This window comes from Scomber scombrus, chromosome 12, assembly GCF_963691925.1.
Source record: "Scomber scombrus chromosome 12, fScoSco1.1, whole genome shotgun sequence".
NCBI lineage: Eukaryota > Metazoa > Chordata > Actinopteri > Scombriformes > Scombridae > Scomber > Scomber scombrus.
In genome coordinates, this window is record NC_084981.1 from 28671901 (window position 1) to 28692791 (window position 20891).

Below are 20891 nucleotides of genomic sequence, written 5' to 3' on the forward strand. Positions count from 1 at the left end.
TAAAAAAGGTGAATGAATTAAACAATTAAAGGAATAAAAATGTTTTACTGGTACTGGTACATCTGGTCTTAAAAAGGTTAATTATGTTTTCAATTAAACTAAATGTACCGAGGAGAAGATAGGTAAAGGTAAAAGTCTTTAAATAAAGCTTGAGGTGAACTTAATCAGGATAATTAAGGTGAGTAAAAAAGCCAATCAGTGAGTATAAATTAATACTTTAAGTAAGAGAGGAAAGGGAAAAGGAATAAATAAAGAAATGAATGAATCTTTATTACATTGTGATATTATTGTATGAACTTTAAATGAAATAAAGCACCATAAATAACACATATAATGTATTTATATAGTACTTCCCTACAGTACTGATGTATGTTTATGTGTGTTACTCAGTCTGACCACAAGAGGGCAGTATTTATTTATTTATTAATTAAAGTAATATTAATATAAACATTAATTTCACTGTTTATCATTTTAATGTAATGTAGTGTTGTAGTTTCACAGTGTGGCCACAAGAGGGCAGAAAACATCATGTAGGAGCTTTAGATGAGCTGAGGAGAGGAGGAGAAGAGGAAGAGAGGAGAAGAGGAGAGGAGGAGGGGGAGGAGGAAGAGGAAGAGAGGAGAGGAGGATAGGAAGGAGAGGAGGAGAGGAAGGACGAGATGAGGAGGAGCAGAGGAGAAGAGGAAGGAGGAGGGGAGGAGGAGGAGGAGAGGAGGGAGAAGGAGAAGAGCAGGAAAGGAGAGGAAAGGAGGAGGATAGGAAGGAGAGGAGGAGAGGAGGGACGAGATGAGGAGGAGAAGAGGAGGAGAGAAAGGAGGAGAGGAAGAGAGGAGAGGAAGAAGAGGAGATGAGGAAGAGCAGAGGAGAAGAGGAGGAGAGGAAGGACGAGATGAGGAGGAGCAGAGGAGAAGAGGAGGAGAGGAAGGAGGAGGGGAGAAGGAGCAGAGGAGAAGAGGAGGAGAGGAAGGAGGAGGGGGAGGAGGAGGAGGAGAGGAGGGAGAAGGAGAAGAGCAGGAGAGGAGAGGAGGAGGATAGGAAGGAGAGGAGGAGAGGAGGGACGAGATGAGGAGGAGCAGAGGAGGAGAGGAAGGAGGAGGGGAGGAGGAGCGAAAGGAGGAGAGGAAGAGAGGAGAGGAAGAAGAGGAGATGAGGAGGAGCAGAGGAGAAGAGGAGGAGAGGAAGGACGAGATGAGGAGGAGCAGAGGAGAAGAGGAGGAGAGGAAGGAGGAGGGGAGAAGGAGCAGAGGAGAAGAGGAGGAGAGGAAGGAGGAGGGGAGGAGGAGGAGGAGAGGAGGGAGAAGGAGAAGAGCAGGAGAGGAGAGGAGAGGAAGAGGATAGGAAGGAGAGGAGGAGAAGAGGAGGAGGAGGAGAGGAAGGAGGAAAGGAGGAGGAGAGGAAGGAGAGGGAAAAAAGGAGGTGGAAAGGAAAGAAAGAGGAGGACATATAGGATGAGCGGAAAGAGTAAAAGTGAGAAGGGGGAGTAGGAGAAGAGGAGGAGGAGAAGAGGAGAAGAGGAGGACAAGAGGAGGAGGAGGACAAGGAGGAGGAGAGGAGGAGAAGAGGAGGAGGAGGAGAGGAAGGAGAGGGAAAAAAGGAGGTGGAAAGGAAAGAAAGAGGAGGACATATAGGATGAGCGGAAAGAGTAAAAGTGAGAAGGGGGAGTAGGAGAAGAGGAGGAGGAGGAGAAGAGGAGAAGAGGAGGACAAGAGGAGGAGGAAGACAAGGAGGATGAGAGGAGGAGAGGAGGAGAAGAGGAGGAGGAGGAGAGGAAGGAGAGGGAAAAAAGGAGGTGGAAAGGAAAGAAAGAGGAGGACATATAGGATGAGCGGAAAGAGTAAAAGTGAGAAGGGGGAGTAGGAGAAGAGGAGGAGGAGGAGAAGAGGAAGGGAGGATAATAGAAAAGTAAGAGAGGAAGAGGACAGGAGGAAAAGAGGTGAAGGGGGGAGGAGACAAGAAGGAAAGGATCAGTAGAGAGAGGGTTATGGAAAGAAGGATGAGAGAAGGAGGAATGGAGGAAAAAAGTTGGAGAGGAGGAAAAGAGACATGAGAGGGAAGAAGAGATGAAAAGGAAAGAGGAGGAAACTGGGAAGGAAAAGCAAGAGGAGAGGTGGAGAGGATGAGGAAAAGAGGAAAAGAGAAAAAGAGGACAGAAGGAGGAGAGATGGAGTAGTGCTGCAGTTCACCAGTATGACCAGTAGAGGGAGACCAATGTTTACCAATGTTTATTTCTGCTGACGTCACTGATATCTGGAAACATCTGTAGTCTTAAAAAAAGTCTTAATGTTTACAAATGTGTATAAAAAGTAAAAAATGTTAAAAGTATGTATAAAAATGTTTTAAAAACTGTATAAAAAGCAAAAAAAATATGTTTAAAAAAATGGTGTATAAAAGAAGTATAAACATTTTTTTTACTTGTGTGCCTGATGTAGTTTTGTCCTCTTTGAAACCTGTAAATTGGACAAAATATATGGAAACAAATAAGTTAATATATAAAGAAATATTATTAATGAATGAATGAATAGTGGAGAAGGATTAATATTAAATAAATGTGTTCTTTTTTTACTCATTTATATTGGTGTGGTTATAAGAGGTGATTTATTGTTATTATTCATTTTTTACATGTTATAAATAAACATTACAGTCAATCAATGTAACACACATTCCCGTCATCGCTATGACAACATTAACAGAAATATAGAAACTCAAAGCTTCACACAGGAGGAAAAACAGAGAGTCTAGTTTGTTTTAAAAGCATTTTAATGGCTTTTTGCACATATGTAACAGAGAGAAGAGGAGGAGGAGGAGGAGGAGGAGGAGGGGAGGAGAAGAAGAAGTCTACAGGTGCAGATCCAACTAGCAGTGACCCCCGGTCCAAACATCACACCAAACTACCTCACCTACAAACCCCCCCCAAAAAAAAAAAAAAAAATGCCCCCAACCCCCAAAAACCTCCCCGAACCCCCCCCCCCCCCATCGTGGCATCGTTGATTGTGCAATATGAAGAAATATCTCGTTACTATGGTTACAGTGACAGAGGAATGCACAACTATACTTATCAAACTGCCAGAGAGTCAAGCAAAAAAAAAAAAAAAAGAAAAGAAAATGGGGAAAAAAAAGAAAGAAAAGAAATGAAACAGGAACCAAAACCTCACCTCATCTTCCTGGCTGGTACGGAAGTTAATTAACGTCAAAATTATGTTTTACACTTCCACTTTTTCCAAGCATGTATGGAAGTTAATCAATGACTAAATCATGCTTTACCTCCACTTTTCCCCTAGCCTGTATGGAAGTTAATCAATGACTAAATCAATGTTTAACTTCCATACATGCTAGGGGAAAAGTGGAGTTAATCAATGACTAAATCATACTTTAACTCCACCTTTTTCCTGGCATATACAGAAGTTAATTAACATCAAAATTATGTGTAACACTCCCACTTTTTCATGGCGAGTATGGAAGTTAATCAATGACTAAATCAATGTTTAACTCCACTTTTAATGGCCAGTATGGGAGTTAATTAGTGACTAAATCATGCTTTACCTCCACCTTTTTCCTGCCATGTATGGAAGTTAATCAATGACTAAATCATGCTTTACTTCCACGTATGGGAGTTAATTAGTGACTAAATTACATGTGAGTGCAAAACAAATTCAAGCAGGTTTTTTAGATATTCGTGGCACATTAAGGTTGAAATCTAAACACATTTTTTTTTTACTAACAGCTGCTTTATTTTGCAGATTTTACTATAACATGCTTCCATAGACGGATACGCCCACTTTAGGCTGTTATAATCAATCAATCAATGCAATCATTCAACAGCCAGATCATTAATTATTTAGGTAATTATCAGATCTGGTCTGTATGGCTTCTTCACCTCTCCTGTCACATGTTTTATTTCAATTATCTACACTTAATGCTGTTTATTTATGTTTCACAAATTAAATAATGTAAAATGTTAAACAGTCTGTTTTTGCTTTGAGTGAACTATAGTGACCCTAAATCCCTAAAACTACTATAAAACTACTTGTAATGTTTTGAAACTCATCAATATTTGGTATTAAGAGGCGGAATAATGAGTCAAATATTGAGATTTAATGAGTGTTTCAGTTTTGGCACATAAGGTGAAAAAAATAAAAAACTACCAAAAGCTAAAACATGCAAAATTTAATTATGAATTTAGTTTCTGCACTTACTTTAAATCTCAATTATACAAAATTTCCTTCTCATAATTTTGTCATTAAACAACTTCCATACTAAATAAACCCTAAGCAATAATGCAGGATTTCACTGTGAGGTTGTTGGCGGCCTTTAAACGGCAAAAAAAATAAAAAAAATAAAAAATAAAAAGGTGCTGAAGCCAACAAGCAAGCGACCATTATTCTGCAACATTACTCACTTTCCAGTAAATGCTTTTATTTATTTTTTTAAAGACTTTTCACTTTGTCTACTTTAACACAGCGATGCTTAAATTTGATTTTTTTTTTTTGTTCATTTTTTTTTGTTTATAATAGTACATCTACGTCTCCATACTTGTCGGACTAAATAAACCTTAAGACAAATCTTTTTAATAAAATGTGTGAAATGGAAAATACAAACCAGTGGAATTAAACAAAAAACAACAAATCAGATAACTAATAATAATAATAATAATAATAATAATAATAATAAAAAGGGAAGAAGTTAAATGTAACTTTTGTAGAGAGTAAAAAATAAACCTTATTACTGGATGATCTAAAGTTTGAGTTAACAAACATTCTTACAGGTCATTTTATTTATTTATTTATTCATTTATTTATTTATTTATTTATTTATTCTTCCTTCATTCAGAGTTTTAATATTAAAGTGTACATTATTGTTAATTTGTCAGGTACAGAAATGAAGCTTATTAACGGTTGGTAGGTCTTAGTAGTAGTAGTAATAATAATAATAATAATAATAATAATAAGGTGAAATTAAACACAGGTTTATTTGTTATACACAAGTTATACATACAGTTCAAAGCACGGCAGGGTAACGCTCCCAAATTACACTTTGCTTAAATTTGATGTTTTTTTTTTAAATTTTTGCTCTTTAAACGACTTTTACAACGTGATTCTTTTTATGTTTGACTTTATTTCATTGTTATTATTATTATTATTATAAGTTCTGCACAACATGTGAAGAGGTTTTAATAAATAAAAAAAAGGAGGTTTACCCCGCCGGTTGGTTTTTTCCCTACTACAGAGGGATACACGTCATCATCTTGCAAAGACATTAAAAAAAAAGGCCTCGCAAAAAACTTCATGGAGGATGGACCCAAACAGGAACTACCTACAGTACAACTTTCCAAAATAAAAGAAGAAGAAGAAAAAAAAAGACAAACATAAACATAAACACAAAAAACAAAAAAGGCAGCATGTCCACGAAGAAAAAGAAGAAGCTGGAATGATGAGAAAGAAGAAGAAGAGCGGGAGATAGAAAACACAAATTATAGCATTAATAATAATATAAGAAGAAGAAGAAGAAGAATAAAAGTGGAATATTCTGGGAACTCCTCTACATCGTGTTGTTCAGCGGCAAACTCTGGATTATTTTATTTTTATTTATTTCTAAGACAGCAGCTGCCTGAAAAAGCGTTTGCAGCCCAACCCCCCCCATCTTTTTGTTTTTTTAAAATTCATTCATAATTCCTTCATTCAAATCAGATTTTCTCTTTTTTTTAATCTCCTGCTCTTTTTTTCCTTTTTTTCTTTAATATATATCTTTACAAAAAAACTTGAAGAGAGGAAACAGGCGGTGTGTGTGTGTGTGTGTGTGTGTGTGTGTGTGTGTGTGTGTGTGTCGTTGTCGTTGTTGATGATGTAACTTGTAGCTCTGAGCCAGACCGGACGGTTGATAGGCACAGAGTGGAGAGAGTTTTGGCTCGGAGCTTGCATGCTGGAGTCACGCTTTGAGAGGAAAAGTGGAGAGGAAGTAGAAGAAGAAGAAGAGGAAGTAGAGAGGAAGAGGAAGAGGAAGAGGAAGAAGAGGCTGTTTGGGATTTAATTCAATACATAACAACTGATAATGTTGCATCTTGCTGTTCAGACTGTCAAACGAGTGTAAAATATACATTAAAACAACATTATGAGCAGATGTTATTATTATTATTATTATTATGATTATTATGACATCGTCCGGTGATTTTAATGAGAGTTTTTTTAAATTAAATTTAATGACTTTTTTTTGAGCGATTCTTCTTCTTATTGTTAGTAGTTTTTTTTATTTATTAGCTATTACAGTATCAGTTGCTACGAGCTGACTAAATCGAATGTTTGGACATCTTCAACAAATAATGTGACCAAAGATCGATGATGAGGAAGAACCCCAAACAGCACCGGAGGGAAGAGGAAGAGGAAGAGGAAGAGGAAGGAAGTAGAAGGAGCGTCTATTTCTTCTTGCTGAACAGACTGAAGCGTTTCTCCTTGTCTTTCTCTCGTTTGCCCGGGCTGGACTCGGCTGTCGCCGTGGTGACGGAGGCGGGCAGCGTCTGAGCGCGTGCGGCGGGGGCGGGCGTGCTATGGCTGCTGGGTGTGACCTCCGACCTCTCGACCGACACGGCAGCTGAGATGGCCGAGATCCACGTGTTCATCTCCTCCTGCAGGACGGAGAGAAGGAGAGAGGGAGAGAGAGAGAAGGAGAGAGAGAGGGAGAGAGAAGGAGAGAAGGAGAGAGAGGAGGAGGAGAGAGGGAGAGAGAGGAGGAGAGAAGGAGAGAAGAAGACAAGGAGAGAAGGAGGAGAGGGAGGAGAGAAGGAGAGAGAGGAGGAGAGAAGGAGAGAGAGAGAAGGAGAGAGAGGAGGAGGAGAGAGGGAGAGAAGGAGGAGAGAGGGAGGATAGAGAGAAGGAGAGAAGGAGAGAAGGAGAAGGAGAGAAAGAGAGAAGGAGGGAAGGAGAGAAGGAGGAGAGAGGGAGGATAGAGAGACGGAGGAGGAGAGAAAGAGAGAATGAGGAGAGAGGTTAGCTGAGGGCATTTACACAAAGATATGAAATAATATATATATTTTAATGAGCGAAAATAACAGTAAAAATGTAAGTTAAAAAGTGAATGAGTTAAAATAAAAGTTTAATAAATTTGATATATTGTCAAAAAATAAACAATATAACAATTAAAATTCTAAATAAGTAAAAAAAAGTTCTAAAAATAAAATAAATACATTTAATAACTGACCAAAATAAATTTAAAATATAAAAAAATACAAATTGTAAATGTTTAAAAAAAGCTTAAATATGAAAAATGTACTCATTTAAGTAAATTGAAATATAATGAAAACAAATTATAATTAAAAATAAAATAATTAAATACATTTAATTTCATGTAAAAAATTAAATTATAAATATTTATAAAAATTACAAATTATAAATACATTTAAAAAAGCTTAAATATAAGAAAATGCAAGCATCTAAATAAATTGAAATATAATGAAAAATAAATATGAAAATATTTAGAATAAAATAATTTTAATATACATTTAATATAATGTCAAAAATAACATTAAAATATTTAAGTAAAAAAAGTTTAAATATATAAAAGCAAAATAAATAAATAAATAAATAAAATAAAAAATAAATGAAATCAATAAATACTATTAATAATACTACTAATAATACTAATAATGAAAAAAAGAGTAAAACAGGTGGATATTTAGTTTGTACTTACGTCATCTTTGGCTTGGAAGAGATACTCGTTCCCGTCAGTAATCCTGTAGAAGTCAGAGGACGAATTTAACACTTTATCACATTTATCAAACTTTACAGGATCACACAACTTTGGATTAATTTAAAAAAGTCCTTCAAAGTTTCATAAATCAACATGTTTCTAAATCATTGTCTCACTTGAGTTTGAAGACGTGTTTCTTCTTCTTGTAGTCCAACGCCACTTCACAGACGGCTTCCTTCAGGCTGACTGGGATCTCGCTGTGGTACGGGATTCCCTGACTGGCGCTCTTCTGGTCCTTATAGAAACCCATCTCATGCTGATTAATCACACAGTACACGTTGTGCCACGACCTGCAGGAGACACAAGAAGTCAGATACTGTTAGAGGAACTTAAAGAGTGATTTAACACCAAACAGAACAACATGATTTAGACTCATCAGTGGTGAAATTGTTTCTTGAATTTCAGCTCGGCTCATTAGGTGCCATTAAACCTCCTGTTGTACTCGAGTCAAGGAAGGGAGGGAGGGAGGGAGGGAGGGAGGAAGGAGGGAACGGAAGGAAAGAAGGAAGGGAGGAAGGAAAGAAGGAAGGGAGGAAAGGAGGAAGGAAGGAAGGAAGGAAGGGAGGAAGAAGGAAGGAAGGGAGGAAGGAAGGAAGAAGGAAAGGAGGGAGGAAGAAGGAAGGAAAGGAGGGAGGAAGAAGGAAGGAAGGAAAGGAGGGAAGAAGAAGGAAGGAAAGGAGGGAGGAAGGAAGGAAGGTAAGAGGGAGGAAAGGAGGGACGGAGGGAGAAAAGAAAATAGGAAGGAAGGAAGGCAGGAAAGAAGGAACATGATTTAGACTAATGAGGCATTAAACTGTTTATTTTCTCAGTGAGAGAATAAACCTGAAATTCAGCTCTTCTAATAAAACCAAAGAAGTTTCAGATATTAGCGTCGCCCACCCTAATATCTGAAACACTCAAACTAAAACTACATAAAAACTCAACTAAAAACTACTTCAACACTTGTTAAACTCACTAAAACTAAACTGTGTCAGCATTATTTTATCGTTTACAGCAGGAGGGTTAAACTCATCTTCATTCAATATGATCTGATGAGGATTAAAAAGAGGGAAGGAAGGAAGGAAGGAAGGAAGGACAGATGGAAGGAAGGAAGGAAGGACAGAAGGAAGGAAGGAAGGAAGGAAGGATGGATGAAGGATGGGAGGAAGGAAGGATGAAAGGATGCAAGGGAGGATGGATGGATGGAAGGAAGGAAGGAAGGACAGAAGAAAGGATGGACGGAAGTAAGGAAGAAAGGAAGGAAGGACAGAAGGAAGGATGAAAGGATGGATCGAAGGAAGGGAGGAAGGAAGGATGGATGGATGGAAGGGAGGAAGGAAGAAAGGAAGCAAGGAAGGGAGGAAGAAAGGAAGGAAGGATTAAAGGATGGAAGGAAGGATGGATGGAAGGGAGGAAGGAAGGAAGGAAGGAAGGAAGGAAGGATGAAAGGATGGAAGGAAGGATGGATGGAAGGAAGGAAGGACAGATGGAAGGAGAATGCATGGATATCTACAGTATATCTGGCTGTGGATGAATCACCATCTGATCCTGCTGGAAGAATTAACCACTTAGTAAAAACATTTCCAAAGTTAAAGGATAAAATGACTAAAGATTGTCTCGATATTTGTAGTTTTGTGTGATGAATGACACATAAAGCCACAATGGCCACATTAATAGGAAATACATCAGCTTGAAATGAACCAGGTTACATGACACATAAACATCTAAAGTTCAATTACCCTTCACTTTTTCTGTCATCTCTCAAAAACAGCCAATTAAATATATTTAAAATGAAATAATGGACTCTTTTCTTTGGGCTGATGGTGTTTTCATACCTGCTTGAAGCCTTCTTGTTGTGGCCCTCCCACTCATGCTTACGGTGCAGGAATCCTTCCAGCTGGGACGTTGGAGCGTCCTGCTGAGTTTTAGCCGGCAGCGTCGCCGCTTGGCTCGCCTGCTTTCCTTTACGAGACGCACCGGGAGAACCTGCGGGACTGGGCTCCGACGTGCCGTTCACCTGCTCGCCTCCGTCCACGTTGTCCTAAAAAAACAAACAGACGAGACGAAAGAGAGACGAGTCAGAAGAGAGCTGCGGATGGACGGAGCGATCTTTAAATCTTTGTAATCTCAGACACGCAGAAGCTGGAAATCAGTTATCAGAGCTGCAGCATGCAGAGCGGAGCACAATCACAGGCTGTGTATCATTTTAACTTCTTTAAAACACATTTAACCCAATAAAAAAAGGCACCTTAATGAACAGATTTGGTAGTTTTTAGGGTCCATATCTCACAAGAAGAAACATTAAAAGCTCACTGTCAAAGCTCCTTTAACCTCCTGTGACCCGAGCTTTATGCATTTTTAATTACTCCTAGATATTTGGGATTAGTTGGACCTAATAAATGCAACAACTAAGCATCATCTTTGAACAGGAAGTAGTTTTTTAAATAAATAATATCCTCATATGGGGGACAATGGGTTTATCTTACTGTATTTTCTTACATTTGCATCTTCCCTTTGCATGAATTAGAAGTGTCGTAGTTTGTTGCTATTGCTAAAATTAGTCAATTTTGTCTAAAATATCAAACTACAAATGTTATTAAGTATAAATAAATAAGTTTCAACCATATAATTTGATGTGGTTGTCTTGGGATCGGCTGTTTGATTGGACTTTTTACACTGATTTTTACACTGTAATGTGCTTTTGTTACCACTAGGTGGCACAAAAAAAGCATTTATGAACGAAGACAACAGGTCAAAGTCAAGCAAACCCAAAATGTAACGTCTCCATATGAGGACGAAGGGTTGCAGGAGGTTAAATGTGTATAAACATCGGTAGTCCTCACACAGTCGCAGGGTAACGATAAAAAAATGTGTCTTCATTTTACAAACAGCAGCAGTAACTTCACTGATCACTATCATTTATTCTGACACAGCGACACAAGCTTTGATCTAACGCTTCAGGTTCCCAGTTAAACTCATCTGATGATCTGATCTGTAACACACAGCCGGGGAGTTCTGGTCCTCTGCAATGATGCCAACGCGGAAGTAACTTAAAACTGCATTCTATCAAAAGACCACCAGGGGGCGACCGTTTTGGTGTCAAAAGGACTTCCGTCTCTATACAAGTCAATGGAGAATTCACCAACTTCTCACTTGATTTCTAACCTCAGTAAACGTTTTCAAAATGTATTTATGGTCTCAATCGCTAGTTTAAAGCCTTCTTCAATGCAGTATGATGTTCATTTGGGACATTTTGGCCTCCCTGATTTTATATGTGACGATAAAGCAGGGTATGCATTAGGGCGTGGCTACGTCGTGATTGACAGGTTGATTGGTTCACAGGTTCAGGAGGGCGCCTCATGCTCCTCCTGATGCCCATATAAGTAGAATCCCTGTTTTTATTTTACAAGATGGCGCTGCTCAGATCCGATACTATTGGCCTCCGAGCAGCAGTCCACAAACCAATGGGTGACATCAGGGATGTTACGTCCATTTCTTATATACAGTCTATGGTAACACAGCAGCCGAACCGAACGATTCAAGTCCCAATAAAATCACAAAATCACTGATATCAAGTTACAGAAAGTGATATCAAAGCCAATGCAAGATAAAAATTTAAGATTAAAATCTTCAGCAAAGCACAACCAATATCATATCAGCCTTTTTTTAATGCCTTTTTTTTAATGCTCAGCGTTGGATTCCAGTATGATTAGAAACAAACCTTCTGCTTTGTATTATAACAGCAAACACAATCTGATCATGCACTGATTACAGGTTGTTTTTTAAAGACATGCACAATAATAAATCACATCACATAAAATAACAAACACACAACAACATGATGGACAGAGTGTGAGAATAACAGAAAAAGGAGGAGGAGAAGCCAGCAAACAATAGGAGGGGAAAACACACACACACACACACACACAAAGATCTCAAACAATTATCCACAAAAATTGCTTGGAAGTCATTACTGGGCGTCATTATTTGGGAAGGGGGGGGGGGGGGGGGGGGATGAGATTGGCCTAGTATCAAAACAGATTTTATGTTTCCACACCACACCCACTCCAACTCCAACTGGACGCTTATTACCCCGTTACTGAGCTCTTCCAGGGCTCGATGAAATGGTGGAGGATCGCTATGACAACACAGTTCAGAGGCTGGACCAATCCTGGGAGCTTTAACGGAAGAACTGAGAGAGCTGGACCAATCCTGGGAGCTTTTGTGTTTAGAGCTTGGTGAGAGGGAGCTTTTTATTGGAACTAATCCGGAGAGGTTTTAACCTTAAAGCTTGGTCAAAGTTTTCAGTGTAAACATTCAACCATTGTGTTCATGGAGACTAAAAAAAATGTTGGATTGGATTAAATCCTGGAAACTGTTATTAAACTACTGTCAACGGTACAGGATGTTCCCTGAAGAATTACTGGAAAGAAAGAAATAGTAAAATACCTAAAATATCCAAAACGTTTTTATAAAATACTACAAATATTTAAAACTTTTTGTAAAATACTGAAATTTTCTAAAACATTTTTTTATTTTTATTTTTAAAAAAAATACTACATTATTAAAAAAAAACTTTTGTAAAATACTGACAATATTTCTAAAATTATGTGTAAAATACTAAAAATAAATCTAAGTATTGGTTAAATAAAAAATAAATAAAATAAAATATTGGTAAAATACTGAAAATTTCTAAAACTTTTTAAAAAATATAATACTGAACATATATAAAACCTTCTGTAAAATACTGGAAATATATCTTTAGTATTGGCAAATTAACAAATATATGTTAAGTATTGGTAATACTCAAAATGTCTAAAACAATTAGTAAAATACTGACAATATCTCTAACACTATTGGTAAAATACTAAAACATTTATCTAAAGTATTTATAAAATACAGACAATGTCTCTAAATTTTAATAGTATAAAAATATCTCATTAATTTTCCCAACCAACAATTATTTGGTAAACTTGCTACTAAACTGAGAAAATAGAGTTTTCTGCAACTTAGTGTATGGCTATCAAATCATTTTTTTTAACTCTCCTTTAATTCATTAATCAATTAAAATTCTAAGCAGACCAAATAATATCCCATAAAAATACGTCTGTATTGAAATAAAGCCCCAGGATGAAAACTGGTGAAGCACATGAGATGAAGAGATATTGAACATTGACAGAAAATTCAACTGAAATGCAAATGATGGTGACGGCATGCAAACAAAAACAACAACAACAACAACAACAACAACAACAACAGCACCAACACTGTGACTCACAACTCTACATAGATAACACATAGACAGACAAACCAAGATGGGTCGGGTGCATTGATTGGTTCTGACAGGGTTTATTGGGGGAATGTGTGTTAGTCAAGGAATGAACTGGATGGACATGCAAAGAAATAAAGAAATGATAACAATAAACCATGAAAACAGCAACAGAGAGTGATGATGATAATAATAATAATAATAATAATGATGATATAAAACAGTGTGATGAAGTGACACAAGATCATAACTGAATAAATAAATATGATGATGTGGGCGATGATGTACAACTGATGGATGGAGTAGATCCACACACACACACACACACACACACAAACACACACACACACACACACACACACACACACACACACACACACACACACACACACACACACACACACACACACACACACACACACACACTGGGACATGTCTTAATGTTCATGAATCAGTTTTACATGAACATGTGGAATGAATTTGAAGATGGATTAATTAATGTAGAAATGGTCAGTAAGTGCAATGTATTTATGTAAAAACAGCAATGCTTTTCTGATAGATAATACTTTTTAATTACTAATTATTAATTGGACTTTTAGATATATATGATGTATGATATGAAGGTTGAAATATGTCTTTACTGATTTTCTTTTACTTGGTTTTTACCAGGCGGGGAGTTCCGGTCCTCTGAAATGAGGCCAACGAGGAAGTAACTTAAAACTGCATTCTATCAAAAGGCCACCAGGGGGCGACCGTTTTGGTGTCAAAAGGACTTCAGTCTTTATACAAGTCAATGGAGAATTCACCAACTTCTCTCTTGATTTCTAACCTCAGTAAACGTTTTCAAAATGTGTTTATGGTCTCAATCGCTAGTTTAAAGCCTTCTTCAATGCAGTATGATGTTCATTTGGGACATTTTGGCCTCCCTGATTTTATATGTGACGATAAAGCAGGGTATGCATTAGGGCGTGGCTACGCCGTGATTGACAGGTTGATTGGTTCACAGGTTCAGGAGGGCGCCTCATGCTCCTCCTGATGCCCATATAAGTAGAATCCCTGTTTTTATTTTACCCAGCATGCACCTGAAATGGTCAAGATTGCGCTGCTCAGATACTATTGGCCTCCGAGCATTTACTTCTTTTTATTTTACAGTAACATAGAAAGAAATCATCTTAAGAAATAAATTATCTTAAGAAATAAATTATCTTCAACATCTACTTGAAAATCATCCCTTTGTCACATATATGCATTGCTGGTTAAATAAATGGTATTTTACATAGAGTGGATGTAGTATGTGTGATTGAGGTGATTGGTGGTTCACATACTTCACTCTATGAGGAACAATATGAAGATGGTGAAGATGGGCAATGGGATGTAGATACACCTGGGGCATTTAAGTTTTTAAAAATGTTTTAATTAACCCTCCTGCTGTCCTCGAGTCAAGGAAGGAAGGGAGGAAAAAGGAAGAGAGGGAGGGAGGAAGGAAGGATGGAAGGGAAGAAGAAGGAAGGAAAGGAGGGAGAGAGGAAGGAAGGATGGAAGGGAAGAAGAAGGAAAGGAGGGAGGGAGGAAGGTAGGGAGGATGGAGGGAGGAAGGAAGGAGGGAAGGAAGGAAAGGAGGGAGGAAGGAAGGGAAGGAAGGAAAGAAGGAAGGAGGGAGGGAGGGAGAAAGGAAAAGAGGAAGGGAGGAATGAAGGACAGAGGAAGGAGGGAGGGAGAGAGGGAGGAAGGAAGGAAGGAAGGAATGAGGGAAGGAAAACTATGTAAAATCTGTGATATGTAACATTTTGATCAGTTTAAACATTGGAAATGTTAAAGCATGAATGATCAAGCCAAACTTTAAGCAGCTTAAATCTTTTAATTTAAGACGATAACAATAAGACACTTTAATCAACGTCAATGTATTTTTGGGGTATATTCTACATTATTACTGTTGTATACTGTGTACTATTATTATAAGAGTATATTCTAGTATACTATCAATAGTTTCTGATTGGTTTGTGATCAATACAAAGTGTGTGTTTCATATTTATTGTGTCATTTTCTGCTTGCGTTTATTACCGTATATATCAATATGCTGATGACGCCATGATTTATATTCAAGAATAAATATCTATAAAAATCCTACAAATGCAAAACAGATTTTTTATAACTGGATTTTTGGGTTGTGATGGCCGTGCACTGATGGATATGCATGTTATATTTTGTGATAATCCTTTTTTAGGTGTTCATATTCCACATGGTGAGCTTATAAATAATGACATAAAGTAACAGAGCCATTAAAAGCTGAGGGGAGATGATGGCAGGAGTGTTGAGCTGAGGGAAAAAGGAGGGAGGAAAAAGAAAAATGAAGGGAGGAATGGATAAAAAACTAAAAGGTGTGGCCATGTTTGTGTGCAGTGTGTATGTATATGTGTGTTTTGGGGTCCCGTACATCACTTACACAGTCACACTCACACCAAATAAGGAATCATACAGTATGTTTGGTCTCTAAATGTCTAAAAAAATGCTAAATTGAAATGTCTAAATCATTAACAATGACTGATTTTTCTGCTACTTTGGTCATTTTTAAGGGACATAAAGCACCATTGTGTTGCATAAATACACTTTTTAAACATTTGAACATTTTGCTTGAGAGGCTGAATTTGATTAGAAATACATATATATTATTTTTCCCTTTTAACATTGAAAGACAAAGCGTGAAATTAAAGTAAATAGTTACACTTAAAAGCATTGTTTAAATAAAGCTAAACTACCTTCCCACAGTTAATAGATCCTACTTAAAACTGGGTTAAACTCAACCTGGATCTATTTGTTCAGTGTTCACTTCTTTTCCATTTTAACAGATTTAACAGAACATGTTTCAGGATGTGCAACAAGGGTCAAAATAATAGGAACAGCTTGTAATCAAAGAGGACCGTCAACAAATGTAACTGAATTAAAGCAGCTCAGCATGTGGAGTCCTGTGAAGTTTGTCATGTATGGTTTCAAGCCAAAATGCATCTTTACAAACATGTTGAATGTATTTTTCGCTTTCACATAAAACATTTGCAGAGCTGACAAACATGGAAGGGGAAGAAGAAGAAGACTGAAATAGACTGAAACCGGCTGCAGGGGAATGTTTCCTGCTTTGTTTTGCACCTACATGCTGCACTGTAGAGGAATCATTAAGAGCTGCAGTCCTTTTAATGACTACTGGACACTGCCATAAAAACTTAATGTAAATTCTTTCCCAAAGTACATTAAATAAAATATGAAATTAGAATTAGAACGTACCGTCTTCTCATTTGTGTCTTGGTGCTGATTTTGAGTATTATTGCCCTGTTTTAAGGGTGAAGGAAGGAGTATATTTTGGACTATTCTTGCTTAATTGAGAAGTCAAAACCCAAACTCCAGACTTGAAATAGACCTCTGATACCACAAACACTATGCTAAGTTTAGATTCAAGCAGAGACTATAACTGCTTTGCCACAAAAAAACATCAATTAACACTGAAAGAGAGGATCCAGGTGGGCCTGAAATATCCTGCAATTAGTCTCTTAATTAATCAGAGCTGCAGCTTTAAAAAGGTGCAACAGTAATGTCAGTATGTTGATATAAAGTCAATCCCATCAGTCATTAGCATCAACTAATGGTGTCATTCTGGTGTTTTAGTTTAAAGTTGAACTCATTTCACTTACAAAAAGAATAATTACTAATCAGTTAAAGAGGAGCAAACAATAAACGCTGAACTCAAGTGATAAATAGATAAATACAGGAAGTTTGTATCACAGGTGTGTGACAGGAGGACGGATACACCAAGTTAGTGATATCTGTGAATGAGGTGAAAGGTTAGTGTGTGTGTGTGTGTGTGTGTGTGTGTGTGTGTGTGTGTGTGTGTGTGCATGTGTGTCAGGGTGCAGCGGTGGTCCTGCGGCTCTGCAGGTTGCTGCTGTATTGCTGGTAGGCAGGCGAGCGGTAACTAACCCTGGGAGGACTCCTGGTCGGATGGAAGCCCGTTCTGAGATGCCTGCTCGCCTTCCCTGCAAACACACACACAGTACAAGAGATACACAAAGAGTTACACACACTTCATGTAAACGCACAGCAGCTGCGACTGACTTGAGTAATGATGATAAACCGTTTTTTTTCTCATTTCCCCTTTTTTCACTCGGTTTTGTTTTCGCTTTGACTAAAATGTGACGAATTCTGCTTTGACCGTAAAGTTGCCCTGAAGATAAAATGCTGCTTCTGAAAACCAATAGAGGAAGTACTACTGTGCACCTTACAGTAGTGAAACTCAGAGAAGGCACTCCCAATGCACGGACCATTTCTGTACATGAGACAGTTTCAGCTTTACAGCTCAAACATTAAAAACCTTTGTTGACATGATTAAAACAGAAGACCGGGTATTTACCTGAGGATCACATTCATTTATGAAATTTTCTTGAAGGTTCAATTACCATCATCTGTAGTTAAATTTCCCCTTTTTCTCTAATTAAATGTCAAAAAACCCTCCACAGAGCTCCAAAGATTACAGGCATATAAACAGCAACTCTTTTTATATGAGAGAAACAACAAAACAAGGGAATGTTTGGTATATTTAGATGAATAACCAATCACACAAGCTGTTATCTAACTAGTTAATTAATTCCCCCTTCCTTTCTGACACACACAGGTGTTATTATTATGGGGATGTTGCATTCACTCACCTGAGCGGTGCTGCAGCTTCATCCGGCTGAGCCTCAGTGGGCGGCGGTTGTCTCCTCTTCTCTTCTTCCTCTTGCCTTCTTCTCACTTCCAATAACTCCATCTGGACACACAAACACAAAGATAAGAGACTTTTATCAGATCAGAGAACAACCTGATCCGATCACAAGTGGACAGCAGAGACACATTTCCATTTACACCTGTCTCTATAAGAAGTCAAGATTTTATGGCTGCCTATGTCAAACACCTCACTCATACCCCTTTTCCACCAAAGCAGTTCTAGTGCTGGTGCTGGTTCACAGTCGGTTCAACAGTGAACCAGTTGAGAACCAATTGCTTTCGGTTCGGTGGTTAGGGAGCCACGTCATTACGTCACCGTATACGTCAGTTACGTCGCTGCTTTCCCATAAAGACTCACGCCAACTTCGAAGCAACAATAATACAAAGAAGAAGAAGCAGCAACAACGATGGCAGACTACTACTGCTTTTGTACAGCTGTTGCTCCCGGCTCTACGAGGCTTCATTGGCATCCAAACACGGCAGATACAACGTATTTGTGCTGCTCGACAGGATTGAGATGGTTACGTTAGCCTTTGTTGTAAGCTAACGTTAGCCGGCAGAGCACAGCTAACTCACAACGCAAATGTGTATGAATTTCACCATCAGTCAAATGTTCAAGGGATAATTCACTCTTTATCTATTCACCACTATGAGTCTTTTTGTTGCGGTTGGTCTCATAACCCCCCCCCCCCCCTCCTGCCCCCTAACGTAAGCGGTTCGTTCTTTCTAGTCCAGCAAAGAACTGGTGCCACTTCTGGTTCTTTGTCTGTCGAAATAGGAAAACCGGTTCCAAATTAAGCACTGGCCCAGAACCAGCACTGGAACTACTTTGGTGGAAAAGGTTGTATCAGAGTTATTATGTCAGTCCTACAAGCGCTAATAAAAATGTTTCAATAATTAATATAAATGTACAAACTATACTAAAGGCCCTTAGACACCGGAGATGTGATAAATAAACCACCACAAAAAAATGCAAAATAACAACCGCTACGTCCTGCATTGACGAGTCGCTGCATGTTTAACGTCAGGTCTAAATACGTCTCCGGCGTGTGTGACGGCGTTCGTGAGTCTCACCAGTGGTCAACCTTTCCAGAGCGGCGAAGCGTTCCTCCCAGGTGGCGGCCCGACTTCTCGAAGGCCTCGTGGCGTTTGATGAGTTTTTCCACCTCGTCCACGTTCTGGCCCATCTCCCTGCCGGACAGGTACGGCTCCTGACCCAGCAGCCAAGCCTCGGCCACACCTGCGTCCCGGGAGAACTGGTGCACCCTCCAAAACTAAACACAAACATACACACGTTAAACAAGATTGATTCAGTTTATTCAATCACTGACTAAACAACAGACTCATGGACTCTTACCCAGTCTCAGCCACTCCCATCTGTCCTCCCACTTGTCGATCATGTCTTTCCTCTTGTCCGTCAACTGTAACAACTTTTCTTTAATCTGAAGCAGAAAAACATCGTTAAGAGATTGTTAATAAATATGTGAGAGAAGCTCATTGGTGTGGATAATCTCAATATATTTATAATTTTGTGGCTTTAACCCTTCTGTAGTCCTCGAGTCAAGGAAGAAAGGGAGGAAGAAGGAAGGAAGGGAGGGAGGAAAGAAGGAAGGGTGGAAGGGAGGAGGAAGAAGGAATGGAAGGAGGAGGGAAGGGAAGGAGGGAGAAAGGAAGGAGGGAAGGAAGGAGGGAGGAAGGAAGGGAGTAAAGGAAATAAGGAAGGGAGGAAGGGAAGGAAGGAAGGACGGAGGAAAGAAGGAAGGAAGAAAGGAAGGTAGGAGAAAGGAAAAGAGGAAGGGAGGAAAGAAGGACAGAGGAAGGGAGGAAGGAAAGAAGGAGGGAGGGAGGAAGGAAGGACAGAAGGAAGGAAGAAAGGGGGATGGAGGAAAGAAAGAAAGAAAGGGAGGAAAGAGAGAGGAAGGAAAGAAAGAGAGAAGGAGGGAAGGAGGAAGGACAGACAGAAGGAAGGAAGGGAGGAAGAAGGAACAGTCAAAACAGACGGGGTCAATTTGACCCGGGAGGGACGACAGGAAGGATAAACTGGACCGATTTAGACTTAAATAAACTAAAAGGTAAATTAAAGTCTTTTTCTCTGCTCTGTGTTAAAGTAGATGACGTTGTCTCCACCTCTTCGGCAGCGTAGTGCTTCCTGGCCAGCAGAGTCTTTCCCAGCTCGATGCAGGCTGTGAAACTGTCGTTGCGAGCGTCGATCTCCGCCTTGATGCCCTGATGGTTGTTCATCAGCAGCTCCACCGACGACACATCACTGAAAATACAAGAGTCACAAGAAATGCATTAATAAAAACAACATAAACCAACATATGAACAATGAATACACCCATATTAATGTCTTTATATGGGTTACCTGGTAGTTTCCGTATTGATTTGCACTAACCCGTAGGGCTCTTATCTAATTTATTTACTTTTTAATTTTCCTCGTATGATATTTAACTTTATTAATATTATTATTAAGTTTACATTTTTTATTGTTCTTATTTTCTCTTGGTCTCAATTTTTTAGTTTTTCCTTCCTCCATCCCCTTTTCTTTCTTCCTTCTGTCCTTTCCTCCCTCCCTCCCTCCCTCCTTCTTTCCTTCCCTCCTTTCCTTCCTCCCTTCCTTCTTTCCTCCCTCCCTCCTTCTCTCTTTCTTTCCTCCCTCCTACCTTCCTCCCTTCCTTCTTTCCTCTGTCCTTCTTTCCTTCCTTCCTCCCTTCCTTTTCTCCCTCCCTCCTTCTTTTCCTCCCTCCCTGCTACCTTCCTTCCTTCCTTATTTCCTCCATCCTTCCATTCCTCCTTTCCTTCCTTCTTCCTCCCTTCCTTCCTTGACTCGAGGACAACAGGCAGGGATAAGAGAGGAGAGTGTGTGTGTGTGTGTGTGTGTGTGTGTACGTGTGTGTGTGTGTGTGTGTGTGTGTGTGTGTACGTCTGTGTGTGTGTGTGTGTGTGTGTGTACGTCTGTGTGTGTGTGTGTGTTCTGTTCACCTAAGCAGCTTAAACAACATCAGAACATTATAAAACTCATCATCAGGGATCAAAACAATGAGGAGACAACACACACACACACACACACACACACACACACGCACACACACGCACACACGTACCGCGGCTTCTCCTGGGCCTCTATCAGGCGGATCACACGTCCTCCATCCACAGC

At 39.0% G+C, this 20891-nt stretch overlaps 1 pseudogene; it reads right to left on the bottom strand.

The window, feature by feature from the left end:
• Nucleotides 1-4947: 4947 nt before the first annotated feature.
• Nucleotides 4948-20891, bottom strand: part of LOC133991564 (spectrin beta chain, non-erythrocytic 1-like) — a 72258-nt pseudogene continuing 56314 nt past the window's right edge.